Source organism: Orcinus orca, chromosome 8, assembly GCF_937001465.1.
Source record: "Orcinus orca chromosome 8, mOrcOrc1.1, whole genome shotgun sequence".
NCBI lineage: Eukaryota > Metazoa > Chordata > Mammalia > Artiodactyla > Delphinidae > Orcinus > Orcinus orca.
Genome location: NC_064566.1, coordinates 97,677,972 through 97,699,085, shown reverse-complemented (window position 1 = coordinate 97,699,085; position 21,114 = coordinate 97,677,972).

The window sequence follows — 21,114 nt, the reverse complement described above, 5'->3', positions numbered from 1 at the left end:
CAGGAAGGCAGTACCTGTGAGTCTCAGAACAATGTCTCGAAGGCTCCCTACAGGAGCCTACTGCGAGGGTAGGCGGCTCCAAGCCGCTGGTGACAGGCTACTGCTCCATCTCCAGCGCTCACAGGGCAGAACGCGCACAACTTCCAAAACACAGCACAACAGTTCTCCTCCGTACGAAGGAGACACCGTATCTGTGAGACTTAGTGGCTGAGAACTAGTAAAGGCAGCAAAGTTTAGGAGTTAGGAATTACAATTCTGGATCTGGACCAACCTAAGGTCAAATCCGACCATATACCGGCTTTGTGCCTGTAGCCATATTACTTAACTTCTTTCGGTTTGGGTTTCCTTATCTATAAAATGAGGATAATAATAGTGACTATCTCATATGGTTGTGATGATTCAGGGGAATAACGAATGTAATACTTAGTATAATGCGTTCAATAAAAAGCACCTACATTTGTCTTGTTGGGGTGGGCGTTGCAGTGGAGGTGGTGATGATGGTGGGGCGGCGGGAGGTTTCCTCCACAACAGGGCAGTGGCATAGGACACCCAGGAGAAGGTGGGGAGGAAAGGCATGGGCCAGGACACCAGGCTGGCGCTGACAGGCTCTGCCCAAGTCAAGGTGCTTACTCATTGGGCCTTTGCAGGCTCCCCACTTGATAGGCAAGGAGGACACCCCTCTGTGCGGGGCTGCATGCAGCCCTGGCTCTGCTAAACCTTAAGAGCAAGTGACGCTGTCCCCTGGGTCTTTGTCCTCTTCATCATCCCTGGAGATTCAGAGTCAGAAAGTTTGCAGGGGAGCCGAAGAACCTTTTTTTAAAGAGTTCTCTGCATGATTTCTCTGCACAGACAGGTTTGAGAACCATGGTACAGCCAGCTCAGCCCAATGAAAAGGGGTCACAAAGGCACCTCCGCCTGAGCTCGTGGGCTCACTCTGCGTCTCGCTGCCAGAGAACAGCAGTCCTGGAATCCCACAGAGGGACAGGTATATTACCAAGCCACTTCTTTTAGAATGCACTTGGGCCTTGATGTAGAATCATAGAGTCCTAGCACTCAAGACCATTGGAGCAAGTGGATGGAATTCTGAAGAGGGAGAGAGGCAAGAGGTGATCTGGGGACAGGGGTGGTGTGGGAACGAGAAGATCCAGGTCAAGTGTAGCTCCTTTCAGCTTTCCTGGACTCCCCATGTTGGGGGGTCTCAGCCCCTGGCTTCAGTAACCAATGGACACACTCAACATGTCATTCGCCCTCATCTCCCATCCCCCTTCTGGAGATACAGTCCTGCTCAAAGCCGCTCAGGCATAGCACCTAACACCCAACATACAGTCTTTCCTCTCATTAATTTTCTCACCAGGCACCCTATACTTCAGTGACATAAATGACTTCTTATTTCACTCACTTGCAGTGGAATCCACAACCCTGCTAAACCCCATTCACCCTCCTCTTCCTAAGGGTTACACAAAGGAAAACCCAGCCTGCCGCTGCTCTCCATTACTGTCAGCTGACATTTGTTTAGTGCTTAGCAATATTAACTCATTCCATCTTCATAACAGTGTTCTGAGGTAGGCACATTACCCTTACTTTAAAGCTGAGGCCCTCCGCTTCCAAACTTGGTCCTCTAACCATCATGTTATGCTGCTTCTCTAGTGAACAATCACTGAGTGAAAAGAAAGTAGACTTTGAGGTTGGAAATATCCCTGGCTTTGACACTTATTAGTTGAAGGATCTTGAGCAGATTACTTCACTTTTCTGAGTCTCCTTTTTATTACCTGTAGAAACCATAATTCAAAGAGTCACTTACCACAATGTTCATTGCAGCTCTATTTACAATAGCCAGGACATGGAAGCAAACTGTGTCCATCGACAGATGAATGGATAAAGAAGATGTGGCACATATATACAATGGAATATTACTCAGCCATAAAAAGAAATGAAATTGAGTTATTTGTAGTGAGGTGGATGGACTTAGAGTCTATCATACAGAGTGAAGCAAGTCAGAAAGAGAAAAACAAATACCGTATGCTAACACATATATATGGAATCTGAAAAGAAAAAAAAATGGTTCTGAAGAACGTAGGGGTAGGACAGGAATAAAGACGCAGACATAGAGAATGGACTTGAGGACACGGGAAGTGGGAAGGGTAAGCTGGGACGAAGTGAGAGAGTGGCATGGATTTATAAATACTACCAAATGTAAAATAGATAGCTAGTGGGAAGCAGCCGCATAGCACAGGGAGATCAGCTCGGTGCTTTGTGACCACCTGGAGGGGTGGGATAGGGAAGGTGGGAGGTAGACGCAAGAGGGAGGAGATATGGGGATATATGTATATGTATAGCTGATTCACTTTGTTATAAAGCAGAAACTGACACACCATTGTAAAGCAATTATACTCCAATAAAGATGTTAAAATAAAAGTATAATCCCTACCACATAGTAATGGATAAATAAAAAGAAGATCAAAGGATCTCTATCTCTTGAGTCAGCTACGGAGATTTATTCCTAAATATCTAGTCTCTGCTTCTTTCTTCTGGGCCCTTCCTTGGCACCATTAGCAAACAATAAGGCTGTTTTGCTTTCTTATCATTCATGGGTTCACTGCATAGCAATTTTTTTTTTTTGGCTGCGTTGGGTCTTCGTTGCTGTGCGTGGGCTTTCTCTAGTTGTGGTGAGCGGGGGCTACTCTTCATTGCGGTGTGCAGGCTTCTCATTGTCACGGTTTCTCTTGTTGCAGAGCACGGGCTCTAGGCGCACAGGCTTCAGTAGTTGTGGCACGTGGGCTCAGTAGTTGTGGCTTGCGGGCTCTAGAGCGTAGGCTCAGTAGTTGTGGCGCACGGGCTTGGTTGCTCTGCGGCATGTGGGATCTTCCCAGGCCAGGGCTCGAACCCGCTGTACTTAGGATCGTTAGGAGGGGAAGGGAGGTAATGATCAGAAGTGAGAATGGAAAAATAGTCAGCCATCAGACCATAGGAGACTAATATGTTATGACAGGAGCGTGGAATTAATCCTGTACACCATGTTAAGTCACTGATATTTCTGAGATAAGGAAATAACACAATCATATTTGTATTTTATAAATTTTTATGTCATAATATATTTTATAAAGTTCACTCTGGTAGAATCAAGAACAGACTGAAGGATGTGGGGGTGAGATGAGAAGCAGGGACACCGTCTAGAGGTGTATTTGTCAGCTCTCCAGTTAAAATTCACTAAACCCGATTCAAACTAGCTTAAGCTAGAGGAGGGGGGGAGAGAGAGAGAGAGAGAGAGAGAGAGAGAGAGAGAGAGAGAGAGAGAGAGTCATATAGCAGGTTGTAAATGCACAGCAGGATCCAGGAATGCAAACGAGGTCATCAGATCTCTCTCCATCTCCTGACTCTGCCACTTTTCTCTTTTTTTTATGTGTTACATTCTCTCATCCTACAGACAGATTATGTCCACACGGCAGGAACAATGGTTGCTGGAAATGTCAAGACTATATCCTTATAGCTCTTGATTCAGAAGTGAAAGAGACCTTCTTTCTCCCAGAACCTTTATATCAAATTTCACAGAAGCACTCTAATTGACTCTGCATGGAACACATCCTCCCTGTGGACAGGTGTATTGGCCACTATGACTATCCAGGCCATAGTGACATGCCCACCCCTGTGGATTGGGTTAACGACACTTCCCTAGAAGATAAGCTGGTGTAGTTACCAAAAAAAGAAGGAACTGAGGATGTATAGGACAGATACAACTACATCTGCCACAATCAACTTCATTGAGGTCAAAACTAATGAAGAATTGGGGAGGAAGGGGTAGACTCAATAACTTTTTGAAAAGCAACTCTTAAAGAGTTAGAATGAACCAGACATTGTGACAGGTAAGAAATGGGAAAGATAGGAGGGAAAAGAGAGGAAGCCTTTAATAAATACTTGGTGATGGACCTAATGCATGGCTGAAGGATGTTCAGCTTCCTCATGTTGGTACCATGCACTCTGCATGGTGCAGTTAGTGTGCTGGGCGCAGGATGCCTGTGTATCTCACGCACGTTACAGTTTCTGTGCAAAGGCTACTACTGCTGGTCACTAGAGCTCAGGGGACTTGGTGCCCTGAGGACTGTGAAGGCCCCTTGTAGTTCAGGCTGCCGGTCAGGTGAGGAGTTGTTCTGGGGCAGCTTGTTTAGAGGTGCTGATTTCTGGAGAGCAGCTTTCTTGCCAGGCTTTTTGGCAGAGCACACGAGAATGGTGTCAGTCCCCTCGGGTTTGGGAAAAGGCTGGTTGGCAGGGCTATAGGAGGCTCCCAGCTGCTAAAACTCTCAGCTGGCTTCGCAGGCTGAGAGAGAGGCAGTGGGGGCTGCCAAGGACATGACATTTCTCATGCTAATTAGTTAGGGAGGCAGCATCCACAGCTCACTGATTTATGTTCTTATGCTGCATGTCAGGCCTTATCTAAGGACAGGTGAGAGCAAGGGCCTCTGCTTTGGAACCGCTCCCAGAGCTTACGCTCCCAGGGCTTTAGTGTTGAGGGTCCTGTATTCCTGCAGGTATACACTGCCTGACCTCAGCCTCTTCTCATGCTGCCTCCAGTGGGGTCACCCTCCTCCCTCTCCGAGCCCGTTCCGATACCTAGACTGGAGCAGAGTTGAGCCTGGGAGCATCCGTGAGAGTCAGGGAGGAAAATTATCCTCCTGCTCTTCTTAGTTAAAACACATCACTGATGCTGAACTTCTGCTGAACTTCTTGAAATCTGTGGGCATCTTTTGGGGAGGAAGCTCCTATTTGCAAGGGATCCTGATACTCTGTGTGTGTGTGTGTGTGTGTGTGTGTGTGTGTGCACATGAGTACAGAAGGGTTTGTATGGCCTTGGAATGATGTCCACCATACGTTGTTAGATGAAAAAAAAAATCAAAACCGTAGATAGAATATGAAACTGGTATCACAAAATCTATTATGAATACATGTGTGTATATAATTACATACAGATAAAGTCTGGAAAAATATACAATAAAATGTTAGTACTGCTTTTCTTTGTATTATAAGATCCAGGGTCGTTTGTGTGTATGTATGTTTTGAATTTTGCATTCTTTGGTTTATAAGAATGCAAAATGCTGATTTATTCTTTTCTAATTTTTCTTTAATGAATATATATATTACTTATATAATAATAAAAATACTAGTTTTCTTTGTATTATAAGATCCAGGGTGGTTTGTGTGTACGTATGTTTATTTTTGTTTTAGTTGTTTTTTTTTTGTGGTACGCGGGCCTCTCACTGTTGTGGCCTCTCCCGTTGCGGAGCACAGGCTCCGGGCATGCAGGCTCAGCGGCCATGGCTCACGGGCCCAGCCGCTCCGCGGCATGTGGGATCTTCTCGGACCAGGGCACGAACCTGTGTCCCCTGCATCGGCAGGCGGACTCTCAACCACTGCGCCACCAGGGAAGCCCTGTATGTATGTTTTGAATTTTGCATTCTTTGATTTATAAGAATGCAAAATGCTGATTTATTCTTCTTTTCTAATTTTTCTTTAATGAATATATATATTACTTATATAATAATAAAAATACTAGTACTACTACCAAACATAAGACAACAAGAGACTTCAATGACCTACTATCTTGATACCTTTTTCAGCACAAGTCCTGAAAGACAGTCAGAAAGGACCTAAGAGAAACCAAGACCCTTGCAATGGAGTGAATCATTATGTTCCCCCAAATCCATATGTTGAAATCCTAATCCCCAATGTGATGGTATTAGAAGGTGTGGCCATTGGTAGGTAATTAGGACATGAGGGTGGGTCCTGAAGAGGATTAGTGCCCTTATAAAAGAGACCCCAGAGAGCTCCCTTTCCCTTCTGCCACATGAGGACACAGCAAGAAGACAGCTATGGGCCAGGAAGTGGGCACTCACCAGAGACACTGAATCTTGGACTTGCCAGCCTCCAGACCTGCGAGAAATAAATTTCTGTTGTTTATGAACCACCCCATCCACGATATTCTATTACAGCGTCCCGAATGGACTGAGAAAACCTTGGATCTAAAAGGATTCAGAGGACTCTGCCCCGCAGCCCTACTTGGGCTCCTGTGTATGTACATCTGTATGCAATATGCAAAGAATTCCAAGTGTGTCGACACACCTTGAAGACTGGTGTTCCCTGAGTCTTTGCTGCTGGGAGCAAGAGAGACACAGGTGATTAAACTGATGCAGGATTTCAGATGAGGAGGGAGTCGCTGTGGGCAGATAAATACAAATATGAGATGGACTTTCGCTGACTGTGTTGGCTAACTGGAATTTCTGCTGTGGAATTACCCATGAATGATGTTTCTATGATACCTGAGTGAAGCAAGTGGAACTCATTTCATTAAAAAATTTTTTTTAATTAAAAATAAAAGCCCTTCCTATATTACCCATCCACCACCCCAATGCCTATTCCAGGATAATCAACCCCATGGCAAAATTGGGGTCGCTGAGTTTTTTGGAGTCTGACACAGTTGGAAGTGTGAAATGCAGCCATCTGGCAGGCCAGAAAGTGAGTGGTTTGAAATATTTATTTCCATGAAGCATTAGCTATGATTTTTAACCGTGTATTGGAAGTTCTGAGCAGAAGCACAACTTGGGGCTCTGGTCGGCCAACCAAGAACTCTTGACTGGGCAAATCTTCCGCTAGGATAAAGCAGGTAACAGGCCTAAAGGGAAAAAGTAATGGCTCCCCTTCTGCTTTATAGGCCCTTTTGTGATTTTTTTTTGTAGGGATCTCAGTTGAGAGAGGAGGGTGCTCATGCTGAGATTAACAACCCAGGGTACTCTTGGAGGCCCTGTGAGCTTTACAAACATTTTACAGAGCTGGGTGATTAAGAGGAGTGGAGGAGAGTCCATCTTAATCAGTAGCATGAGTTTGAATTTGGGGCTCCCTGGTAAAGTATCTGCAAGGGCCGTTACCTTTCATTAATTACACAATAAACAACTCTTCAGTGCCAAGGGCCACTGGCTACAGAAGGCAGGAGAGGGAAGGCAGTTAAGGTGCCCTTTGGGTGATAGTCATACCCTGGATCCCAGGAGGCAAATCTTCCCTTCTGCATCTGCCTGCAGCGAAGCTCACCTTTGAGTGGACCAGCCCCTTCCTGGGGCGTGAGATGGGGTCCCTCTTCCACATCCAGTGGAATCATTATGTGCTATTCCCCTGTCTACTGTGGTCAGGGAAAATGGGAGGTGCAAAGACTGAAAGAACAAAGACTTTTTTTCCCCACATTTCTGCTGAAGCAGTGAATATTGCATCACTTACATAGGAGACGTCCTTGGGACTCTTCCAGATTATTTTAAGAAGGCAGGCGCTTTCTGAAAATGAGCATTCTGCTTTGGGTTAATTCTTGAAGGCCATCTGTGATTGATTTACTAGAGTGCTAATAATATTTTGTTTTCCTCCGTTTTCTCTCCAAAGCATCCTAAACTTCTTCCCCAATCCCATATACCCAGCTCAACTGTAGAGAGGCCAACCTCACAGGCTGTATGGGCTCTGCCGTGTTTACAGTTTCATGGGAAGGCTGATTTATAGGCTGATGGTTTTTCTCCTAATCCTAATGCTGGGCAGGGGATCTTCTGTTTAAAACAGAATCACACCCGCCCCAGCGTTCACAGCAGCACTATTCGCAATAGCCAAGAAATGGAAGCAACCTAAGTGTCCATCGATAGATAAATGGATAAAGAAGATGTGGTACATACACACAATAGAATGTTACTCAGCCATAGAAAGAATGAAATAATGCCATTTGCAGCAACATGGATGGGCCGAGAGATTATCATATTAAGTGAAGTAAGTCAGACAAAGACAAATATCATATGATATCACTTATATGTGGAATCTAAAAAAATGATATCAATGAACTTATTTATGAAACAGAAATAGATTCATAGACATAGAAAACAAACTTATGCTTACCAGAGGGGATAGCTGGGGGGTTGGGGGTGGGTGGGTGGGGTGGAGTTGGGAGATAAATTAGGAGTTTGGGATTAACATAAACACACTACTATGTATGAAGTAGATCAACAACAAGGACCTACTGTAGAGCGCAGGGAACTATATTCAATGTCTTGTACTAACCTATAATGGAAGAGAATCTAAAAAAGAATATATATACACACACATATATATATATAAACTGAATCACCTTGCTGTACACCTGAAACTAACACAATATTGTAAATTAACTGTACTTCAATTAAAAAATGGTTGAAAAAATTAGATTCTTGGTTTTGGCTAAATATTGTGACTTTTCCCCTAAAAAAAACAAAACAGAATTACACCTAAGATTTAAGGATTTGTGTTACGGATACCTTCTCTAGCATAGAAAATAAAAATCATAGAAGAGAATTCTGGGCTAGGGCTACAGAGAAGCCAAAAAAGGTACTATGTCAAATATGGCTGTAACACTAATAGCTGCAGATGAGTATTAAGTGAGTCACTGTGCTGATCACTTGTAATGAATTATCTCACTTAATCCTTAATAGCTCTGTGAGGAGATACTATTATGACCACATCACAGATAGTTTAGAAAGGTTAAGTACTTTCCCATCTTTTTTTTTTCTTTCTAATTTTTAAATTGAGGTATCATTGACAAATAACTGGTATGTATTTAAAGTGTACAACATAGGGAGATTGGTTAAAGATGGCGGAGTATAAGGACATGCACTCACTCCTTCTTGTGAGAGCACTGGAATCACAACTAACTGCTGAACAATCATCGACAGGAAGACACTGGAACTCACCAAAAAAGATACCCTACATCCAAAGACAAAGGAGAAGCCATAATGAGATGGTAGGAGGGGCACAATCACAATAAAATCAAATACCATAACAGTTGGGTGGGTGACTCACAAACTGGAGAACAATTATACCACAGAAGTCCACCCACTGGAGTGAAGGTTCTGAACCCCACATCAGGCTTCCCAAACTGGGGGTCTGGCAACGGAAGGAGGAATTCCTGGAGAATCAGACTTTGAAGGCTAGCGGGATTTGATTGCAAGACTTCGACAGGACAGGGGGAACCAGAGACTCCACTCTTGGAAGGCACACACAAATTAGTGTGCACATCAGGACGCCGGGGAAAGGAGCAGGGACCGCATAGGAGACTGAACCAGACCTACCTGCTAGTGTTGGATGGTCTCCTGCAGAGGTGGGGGGTGGCTGTGGCTCACCATGGGGACAAGGACGCTGGCAGCAGAAGTTCTGGGAAGTACTGCTTGGCATGAGCCCTCCCAGAGTCTGCCATTAGCCCCACCTAAGAGCCTGTAGGCTCCAGTGCTGGGTCGCCTCGGGCCAAACAACCAACAGGGAGGGGACTTGACTGCACCCATCAGCAGACAAGTGGATTAAAGTTTTACTAAGCTCTGCCCACCAGAGCAATACCCAGCTGTACCCACCACCCATCCCTCCCATCAGGCAGCTTGCACAAGCCTCTTAGATAGCCTCATCCACCAGAGGGCAGACAGCAGAAGCAAAAAGAACCATAATCCTGCAGCCTGTGGGAAAAAACTACATTCACAGACAGACAGACAAAATGAAAAGGCAGAGGACTATGTACCAGATGAAGGAAAAAGATAAAACCCCAGGAAAACAATAAAATGAACTGGAGATAGGCAACCTTCCAGAAAAAGAATTCAGAATAATGATAGTGAAGATGATCCAGAACCTTGGAAAAAAGAATAGAGGCAAAGATCGAGAAGATGCAAGAAATGTTTAACAAAGATCTAGAAGAATTAAAGAACAAACACCTAAAAGAATTAAAGAACAAACAAACAGAGACGAACAATACAATAACTGAAATGAAAAATACCCTAGAAGGAATCAATAGCAGAATAATTGAGGTAGAAGAATGGATAAGTGAGCTGGAAGACAGAATGGTGGAATTTACTGCTGTGGAACAGAATAAAGAAAAAAGAAGGAAAAGAAATGAAGACAGCCTAAGAGACCTCTGAGACACAGTAAACGCAACAACATTTGCATTATAGGAGTCCCAGAAGGAGAAGAGAGAGAGAAAGGACCCAAGGAAATATTTGAAGAGATTATATTCAAAAACTTCCCTAACATGGGAAGGGAAATAGCCACCCAAGTCCAGGAAGCCCAGAAAGTCCCAGGCAGGATAAACCCAAGGAGAAACACACCGAGACACATAGTAATCAAACTGACAAAAATTAAAGACACAAAAAAAATTATTAAAAGCAACAAGGGAAAAACAACAAATAACAGACAAAGGAACTCCCATAAGGTTAACAGCTGATTTCTCAGCAGAAACTCTACAAGCCAGAAGGGAGTGGCACAATGTATTAAAAGTGATGAAAGGGAGGAAACTACCACCAAGATTACTCTACCTGGCAAGGATCACATTCAGATTCAACAGAGAAATCAAAAGCTTTACAGACAAGCAAAAGCTAAGAGAATTCAGCACCACCAAAGCAGCTCTACAACAAATGCTAAAGGAACTTCTCTAAATGGGAAACATAAGAGAAGAAAAGGACCTAGAAAAACAAACCCAAAACAATTAAGAAAATGGTAATAGGAACATACATATTGATATTTACTTTAAATGTGAATGGATTAAATGCTCCACCCAAAAGACACTGGTTCACTGAATGGATACAAAAACAAGACCCATATATATGCTGTCTAAAAGAGGCCCACTTCAGACCTAGGGACACATACAGACTGAAAGTGAGGGGATGGAAAAAGATATTCCATGCAAATGGAAATCAAAAGAAAGCTGGAGTAGCAATACTCATATCAGATAAAATAGACATGAAAATAAAGACTATTATAAGAGACAAGGAAGGACACTACATAATGATCAAGGAATCAATCTAACAAGAAGCTATAACAATTATAAATATATATGCACCCAACATAGGAGCACCTCAATACATAAGGCAAATGCTAACAGCTATAAAAGAGGAAATCAACAGTAACACAATAATAGTGGGGACTTTAACACCTGACTTGCACCAATGGACAGATCATCCAGACAGAAAATTAATAAGGAAACACAAGCTTTAAATGACACAATAGACCAGATAGATTTAATTGACATTTATAGGATATTCCATCCAAAAACAGCAGATTATACTTTCTTCTCAAGTGCACACGGAATATTCTCCAGGATAGATCACATCTTGGGTCACAAATCAAGCCTCAGTAACTTTAAGAAAATTGAAATCATATCAAGCATCTTTTCTGACCACAATGCTATGAGATTAGAAATAAATTAGAGGGGAAAAATGTAAAAAAAAAAAAAAAAAACCAAAGCAAATGGAGGATAAACAATGTTACTAAATAATGAAGAGATCGCTGAAGAAATCAAAGAGGAAATTAAAAATACCTAGAGACAAATGACAATGAAAACATGACTATCCAAAACCTATGGGATGCAGCAAAAGCAGTTCTAAGAGGGAAGTTTATAGCAATACAATCCTACCTCAAGAAACAAGAAAAATCCCAAATAAACAATCTAAACTTACACCTAAAGGAACTAGAGAGAGAAGAACAAACAAAACCCAAAGTTAGTAGAAGGAAAGAAATCATAAAAATCAGAGAAGAAATAAATGAAAAAGAAATGAAGGAAACAATAGCACAGATCAATAAAACTAAAAGCTGGTGCTTTGAGAAGATAAACAAAATTCATTAGCCAGACTCATCAAGAAAAAAAGGGAGAAGACTCAAATCAATAGAATTAGAAATGAAAAAGGAGAAGTAACACTGACACTGCAAAAATACAAAAGATCATGAGAGGTTACTACAAGCAACTCTATGCCAATAAAATGGACAACCTGGAAGAAATGGACAAATTCTTAGAAATGAACAACCTGCCAATATGGAATCAGGAAGAAATAGAAAACATGAACAGACCAATCACAAGCACTGAAATTGAAAATGTGATTAAAAATCTTCCAACAAACAAAAGCCCAGGACCAGATGGATTCACAGGCAAATTCTATCAAACATTTAGAGAAGAGCTAACACCCATCCTTCTCAAACTCTTCCAAAATATAGCAGAGGGAGGAACACTCCCAAACTCATTCTATGAGGCCACCATCACCCTGATTCCAAAACCAGACAAGGATGTCACAAAGAAAGAAAACTACAGGCCAATATGACTGATGAACATAGATGCAAAAATCCTCAACAAAATACTAGCAAACAGAATCCAACAGCACATTAAAAGGATCATACACCATGATCAAGTGGGGTTTATTCCAGGAATGCAAGGATTCTTCAATATACACAAATCAATCAATGTGATATACCATATTAACAAATTGAAGGAGAAAAACCATATGATCATCTCAATAGATGCAGAGAAAGCTTTTGACAAAATTCAGCACCCATTTATGATAAAAACCCTGCAGAAAGTAGGCATAGAGGGAACTTTCCTCAACATAATAAAGGCCATATATGACAAACCCACAGCCAACATCGTCCTCAATGGTGAAAAACTGAAAGCATTTCCACTAAGATCAGGAACAAGACAAGGCTGCCCACTCTCACTACTCTTATTTAACATAGTTTTGGAAGTTTTAGCCACAGCAATCAGAGAAGAAAAGGAAATAAAATGAATGCAAATTGGAAAAGAAGAAGTAAAGTTGTCACTCTTTGCAGATGACATGATACTATACGTAGAGAATCCTAAAGATGCTACCAGAAAACTACTAGAGCTAATCAATGAGTTTGGTAAAGTAGCAGGATACAAAATTAATGCACAGAAATCTCTGGCATTCCTATACACTAATGATGAAAAATCTGAAAGTGAAATCAAGAAAACACTCCCATTTACCATTGCAAAAAAAGAATAAAATATCTAGGAATAAACCTACCTAAGGAGACAAAAGACGTGTATGCAGAAAATTATAAGACACTGATGAAAGAAATTAAAGATGATATAAATAGATGGAGAGATATACCATGTTCTTGGATTGGAAGAAACAACATTGTGAAAATGACTCTACAACCCAAAGCAATCTACAGATTCAATGCAATCCCTATCAAACTACCACTGGCATTTTTCACAGAACTAGAACAAAAAATTTCACAATTTGTATGGAAAAACAAAAGACGCTGAATAGCCAAAGCAATCTTGAGAACGAAAAACAGAGTTGGAGGAATCAGGCTCCCTGACTTCAGACTATACTACAAAGCTACAGTAATCAAGACAGTATGGTACCGGCACAAAAACAGAAATATAGATCAATGGAACAGGATAGAAGGCCCAGAGATAAACCCATGCACATATGGTCACCTTATCTTTGATAAAGGAGGCAGGAATGTACAGTGGAGAAAGGACAGCCTCTTCAATAAGTGGTGCTGGGAAAACTGGACAGGTACATGGAAAAGTATGAGATTAGAACACTCCCTAACACCATACACAAAAATAAGCTCAAAATGGATTAAAGACGTAAATGTAAGGCCAGAAACTATCAAATTCTTAGAGGAAAACATAGGCAGAACACTCTATGACATAAATCACAGCAAGATCCTTTTTGACCCACCTCCTAGAGAAATGGAAATAAAAACAAAAATAAACAAATGGGACCTAATGAAACTTAAAAGCTTTTGCACAGTAAAGGAAACCATAATCAAGACCAAAAGACAATCCTCAGAATGGGAGAAAATATTTGCAACTGAAGCAACTGACAAAGGACTAATCTCCAAAATTTATAAGCAGCTCATGCAGCTCAATAACAAAAACAACAAACAACCCAATCCAAAAATGGGCAGAAGACCTAAATAGACATTTCTTCAAAAGAAGATATACAGATTGCCAACATACACATGAAAGATTGCTCAACATCATTAATCATTAGAGAAATGCAAATCAAAACTACAATGATATCATCTCACACCGGTCAGAATGGCCATCATCAAAAAATCTAGAAACAATAAATGCTGGAGAGGGTGTGGAGAAAAGGGAACACACTTGGACTGCTGGTGGGAATGTGAATTGGCACAGCCGCTATGGAGAAGAGTATGGAGGTTCCTTAAAAAACTACAAATAGAACTACCATATGACCCAGCAATCCTACTACTGAGCATATACCCTGAGAAAACCATAATTAAAAAAGAGTCATGTACCACAATGTTCATTGCAGCTCTATTTACAATAGCCAGGAGCTGGAAATAACCTAAAATGTCCATCATCGGATGAATGGATAAAGAAGATGTGGCACATATATACAATGGAATATTACTCAGCCATAAAAAGAAACAAAATTGGGCTTCCCTGGTGGCGCAGTGGTTGAGAGTCTGCCTGCCGATGCAGGGACAGGGGTTCGCGCCCTGGTCCGGTGAGATCCCATATACCATGAAGTGGCTAGGCCCGTGAGCCGTGGCCGCTGAGCCTGTGCGTCCAGAGCCTGTGCTCCGCAACGGGAGAGGCCACAACAGTGAGAGGCCCACGTACCGCCAAAAAAAAAAAAAAAGAAACGAAATTGAGTTATTTGTAGTGAGGTGGATGAACCTAGAGTCTGTCATACAGAGTGAAGTAAGTCAGAAAGAGAAAGACAAATACTGTATGCTAACACATATATATGGAATATAAGAAAAAAATGTCATGAAGAACCTAGGTGTAAGACGGGAATAAAGACACAGACCTACTAGAGAATGGACTTGAGGATATGGGGAGGGGGAAGGGCAAGCTGTGACAAAGTGAGAGAGTGGCATGGACATACATACACTACCAAACGTAAAATAGCTAGCTAATGGGAAGCAGCCGCATAGCACAGGGAGATCAGCTCGGTGCTTTGTGACTACCTGTATGGGTGGGATAGGGAGGGTGGGAAGGAGGGAGATTCAAGAGGGAGGTGATATGGGAACATATGTATTGTATAACTGATTCACTTTGTTATAAAGCAGAAACTAACACACCATTGTAAAGCAATTATACTCCAATAAAGATTAAAAAAAAAAGGAAAGAAATTAGAGGGGAAAAAATGTAAAAAAAAAAAACAAAGCAAATGGAGGATAAACAATGTTACTAAATAATGAAGAGATCACTGAAGAAATCAAAGAGGAAATTAAAAATACCTAGAGACAAATGACAACGAAAACACGACAATCCAAAACCTATGGGATGCAGCAGAAGCAGTTCTAAGAGGGAAGTTTATAGCAACACAATCCTACCTCAAGAAACAAGAAAAATCCCAAATAAACAATCTAAACTTACACCTAAAGGAACTAGAAAAAGAAGAACAAACAAAACCCAAAGATCAATAAAACTAAAAGCTGGTTCTTTGAGAAGATAAACAAAATTGATAAACCTTTATCCAGACTCATCAAGAAAAAGAGGGAGAGGACTCAAATCATTAAAATTAGAAATGAAAAAGGAGAAGTTATGATGGACACTGCAGAAATACAAAGCATCATAAGAGACTAGTACAAGCAACTCTATGCCAGTAAAATGGACAACCTGGAGGAAATGCACAAATTCTTAGAAAGGTATAACCTTCCAAGACTGAACCAGGAAGAAATAGAAAACATGAACAGACAAATCACAAGTAATTAAATTGAAACTCTGATTTAAAATCTTCCAATAAACAGAAGTCCAGGACCAGATGGCTTCTCAGGTGAATTCTATCAAACATTTAGACAAGAGCTAACACCCATTCTTCTCAAACTCTTCCAAAAAATTGCAGAGGAAAGAACACTCCCAAACTCATTCTATGAGGGCACCATCACCCTGATAGAAAATCAGACAAGGATACTACAAAAAAAAGAAAATTACAGACCAATATCACTGATGAATATAGATGCAAAAATCCTCCACAAAATACTACCAAACAGAATCCAACAACACATTAAAAGGATCATACACCCTGATCAAGTGCAATTTATCCCAGAAATGCAAGGATTCTTCAATATACACAAATCAGTCAATGTGATACACCATATTAACAAATTGAAGAATAAAAACCAATTGATCATCTCAATAGATGTAGAAAAAGCTTTTGACAAAATTCAACACCCATTTATGATAAAAACTCTCCAGGAAGTGGGCATAGAGGGAACCTACCTTAAGATAATAATGGTCATATATGACAAACCCACAGCAAACATCATGCTCAATGGTGAAAAACTGAAAGCATTTCTTCTAAGATCAGGAACAAAACAAGGATGTCCACTCTCACCACTATTATTCAACATAGTTTTGGAAGTCCTAGCCATGGCAATCAGAGAAGAAAAAGAAATAAAAGGAATACAAATTGTAAAAGAAGAAGTAAAACTGTCACTGTTTGCAGATGACATGATACTATACATAGATAATCCTAAAGTTGCCACTGGAAAACTACTAGAGCTAATCAATGAATTTGGTAAAGTTGCAGGATACAAAATTAATGCACAGAAATCTCTTGCATTCCTATACACTAACAATGAAAGATCAGAAACAGAAATTAAGGAAACAATCCCATTCACCACTGCAAGAAAAAGAATAAAATACCTAGGAATAAACCTACCTAAGGAACTAAAAGACATGTACTTGGAAAACTATAAGACACTGATGAAAGAAATCAAAGACGACAAAACAGATGGAGAGATATACCATGTTCTTGGATTGGAAGAATCAATATTGTGAAAATGACTATACTTCCCAAAGCAATCTACAGATTCACTGCAATCCCTATCAAATTACCAATGGCATTTTTGACAGAACTAGAACAAAAAATCTTAAAATTTGTATGGAGACACAAAAGACCCCAAATGGCCAAAGCAGTCTTGAGGGTAAAAATCGGAGCTAGAGGAATCAGACTCCCTGACTTCAGACTATACTACAAAGCTACAGTAATCAAGAAAATATGGTATTTGCACAAAAATAGAAATACAGATCAATGGAACAGGATAGAAAGTCCAGAGACAAACCCATGCACCTATGGTCAGCTAGTCTATGACAAAGGAGGCAAGGATATACAATGGAGAAAAGACAGTCTCTTCAATAAGTGGTGCTGGGAAAACTGGACAGCTACATGTAAAAGAATGAAATTAGAACACTCCCTAACACCATACACAAAAATAAACTCAAAATGGATTAAAGACCTAAAGGTAAGACCGGACACTATAAAACTCTTGGAGAAAAACATAGGAAGAACACTCTTTGACATAAATCACAGCAAGATCTTTCTTGACTCACTTCCTAGAGTAATAGAAATAAAAATAAACAAATGGGACCTAATGAAACTTAAAAGCTTTTGCACAGCAAAGGAAACCATAAACAAGGTGAAAAGACACCCCTCAGAGTGGGAGAAGATATTTGCAAATGAATCAACGGACAAAGGAGTAAACTCCAAAATATATAAACAGCTCATGCAGCTCAATATTAAAGAAACCAACAGCCCAATCAAAAAATGGGCAGAAGACCTAAATAGACATTTCTCCAAAGAAGATATACAGATGACCAAGAGGCACATGAAAAGCTGCTCAACATCACTAATTATTAGAGAAATGCAAATCAAAACTACAATGAGGTATCACCTCACACTGGTTAGACGGGCATCATAAGAAAATCTACAAAAAACAAATGCTGGAGAGGGTGTGGAGAAAAAGGAACCCTCTTGCACTGTTGGTGGGAATGTAAATTGATACAGCCACTATGGAGAACAGTATGGCAGTTCCTTAAAAAACTAAAAATAGAATTACCATATGACCCAGCAATCCTACTACTGGGCATATACCCAGAGAAAACCATAATTCAAAAAGACACATGCATCCCAATGTTCATTGCAGCACTATTCACAATAGCCAGGTCACGGATGCAACCTAAATGCCCATCAACAGACAAATGGATAAAGAAGATGTGGTACATATATAGAATGCAATATTATTTAGCCATAAAAAGGAACGAAATTGGGTCATTTGTAGAGACATGGATGGACCTAGAGATTGTCGTACAGAGTGAAGTAAGTCAGAAAGAGAAAAACAAATGTCATGTATTAATGCATATATGTGCAATCTAGAAAAATCGTACAGATGAACTGGTTTGCAAGGCAGAAATAGAGACATAGATGTAGAGAACAAACATATGGACACCAAGGGGGGAAAGCAGGGGTGGGATGAATTGGGAGATTGGGATTGACATGTATACACTAATATGTATAAAATAGATTACTAATAGAAACCTACTGTATAAAAAAATAAATTTATATTAAAAAATAAAATAGATAACTAAGAACTTGCTGTATAAAAATAAATAAAATAAAAAATAAAGTGTACAACATGATGATTGATATACATATACACTGTTAAATGATTACCACAATCATGTTAATTAATACATCCATCACCTCATATAGTTACCTTTTTAGGAGGGATGGTGACAATGCTTAAGATCTATTCTCTTAGCAAATTTCAAGTATATAATACAGTAATACTAACTCTAGTCACCATGCTGTACATTAGATCCTCAGAAATTATGCATCTTATAACTAAAAGTTTGTACCCTTGACCAATATCTTCCTATTTCCCTCACCCCCGCCCCAGCCTCTGGCAACCACCATTCTACTCTCTGCTTCTGAGTTCCCCTTTTTTTTAGATTCCACATATAAATTATACCACACAGTATTTGTCCTTCTCTGTCTTTGTTCAAGTCTTAATGATAATGTGGGAACAGAATTTGAACCCAGATCATTCTATACAGTAACTTGTTTTCCTGCACCCAACACTATATTCTCTAGAAGTAAGTAAGGAGGAAGCATTTGGCAATTAACGCATCCTAAAAATTATCCTCTGAGTAAGAAGCTGACTCCTTTCATATTTTTCACCTGACTCCTTCCTTGGCCCCAGATATAGAGCCCACACTCAGTGGTCTAGAGGATCTTTTACTCTCTTTGCACTGTGGCTTATTGGTGTTAACAGAACTCATTTGCTTAAAAGACTGAGGAATCTCCTGCCAGAGAATACATCCTGGGAGAAAGAGCTGTCAACAGAGGGGTAATTCTAAGTAAAGCATGGTGTCAGTCACTAGGATTTGTCCCTTAATCCCATCTCTGAGTCCTATTGAGAACAAGGAAGGAGCTGATTAGCTGGTCTATTTCTAGTCTTCTGACATTACTATTGTGTTTGTGTGGCTGGTTAGAGAAGCTTCTTAGAACATCATAGTGAAAAACATCTTTATGATTGTTTGCTCAGCTAGCCCATTTTCCTTGACACTGCTATTTACAGCCACAAGGGGTGACCCTCGGCAGCCATGTTCCAGCTTTATGGTGCTGCCCACTCCTTGCCTTGCCCCACCCCTACTACACCTGATTGGTGCAGAGGTGAGCTCTTGATTGGAGCTGGGCCAATCAGAGTCCCTTGCCAGGAATTAGTAATTGAGACTAAGAGAAGACTAATTGCTCAACCTGTAGCATGAATTTATGAAGCATTTCCACCAAGTAGGTGGATGCACCAAGAAAGCTGGTCCTCGGAAAACAAAGACAAAACAGAAACAAAACAAAAACAAACAAACAAATAAAAAAACAAATCAGTTATAGAGAGAAGAGCAGAGCAAAGTGGAGAGCAAATACAGATGGCTTTTCTGTCTCTACTTCCAGTGCCCTTCTCCTGGCCCTTCACTCTGGGCACACCCTAGTTTTTTGTTTTGTTTCTGTTTTTTTTAATAATAATTTTTTTTTTCTTAAACCAGCTTGAGATGATTTCTAAACTTGCAATGAAGAATTCTAACTTTTCTTAGTTTTATGAGTTAGTATAGCTTATAATATGATAAGTGAATCTGTGATGATAGGTCCGTTTCCCCGTAGGTAAATTAATTTTGCTCAGTCTTGAAGCAACAGTTTATCTCCTTATCTCTTCTCACAAGGTAGGGGAGGTGGTATGGATCAGCACCGCCGGTAGATAAATAATTTAAATGCAAATCTACTTTGATAGTGAGCATGTATTATCCTGGAATATGACTGGCAGCATATTGTCTGCCTTTTTTTCTTCATATAGCCCACAACCCCAAAGATGCTAGGAGAACAAATCTTGTACACAAAATCACTTGCTTTTCTTTATGTCCCTAAGATGTAAATCAGGAAGACAGAGTCTTTGCTTTTGTTACGAATCAAATAGGTAAGCTGGGAAGCCAGCAAGAGTCTCAGCAGCTGGCAGGGAAAAGGGAATGAGCAAGAGTGAGGGACAGGTGACTCTGGGGATAAATAACACAGTCGTAAGGTAAAAAGGACTAAAGTCAGACACACAGTTTTATGGTAGAGCAGGACCGTAGTCTCCCTCCTTCCTTCTAATCCCCTGCAGAGATAACCAAGAGGGTAATATGGCATCTGTATTAGTCTCCTACAGCTACTGTAGTAAGTTACCACACCCAGGTGACTTACGCCAGGAAAAACTTATTGTCTCATGGTTCTGGAAGCTAGAAGTCTGAAATCAGGGTCTTGGCAGGGCCATTCTCCCACTCAGATCTGTAGGGGAGGATCCTTCCATGCCTATTCCAGAATCTGGTAGCCTCAGGTATTCTCTGGTTTGTGGCAGCATCACTCCAATCTCTGCCTTTGTCATCACATGGCATTTTTTCTGTGTGTCTTCATGTTGCCTTCCATCTGTGCAAGTTTTTATCTACTTTCCTTCTTTGTATAAGGACACCACTTATATTGGATTAAGGGCCCACCCTAATGCAGCATGATTTCTTCTTAACTAATTATGTCTGCAACAATCCTATTTCCAAATAAGGTCACATTCTGCGATACTAAGGGTTAGGACTTCAACAAATCTTTTATGGGCAGGGAGAACAATTCAAACCACAGCAGCAGCCATAGGGGTTGGGCAAACTTGAGCTGGACTTGAGGCGATGTAAATGTCCAAGGGGCCTGATGCAGTTGGTCTGTTAAGGTAGATGATGAGCCTCAGAAATTTGGTGGGTTGACTGGGCGGCTTGTCAGAAGACAATTCTCATAAGGACCCAAGGATGAGAATTTATCCTAAGAGACCACCAGGCACGTGACTCTGGGGAAAAGTCTCGCTCAAAAAGGAAGAGGGGCGGGCTTCCCTGGTGGCGCAGTGGTTGAGAGTCCGCCTGCCGATGCAGGGGTCCGGGAAGATCCCACATGCCGCGGAGCGGCTGGGCCCGTGAGCCATGGCCGCTGAGCCTGAGCGTCTGGAGCCTGTGCTCCACAATGG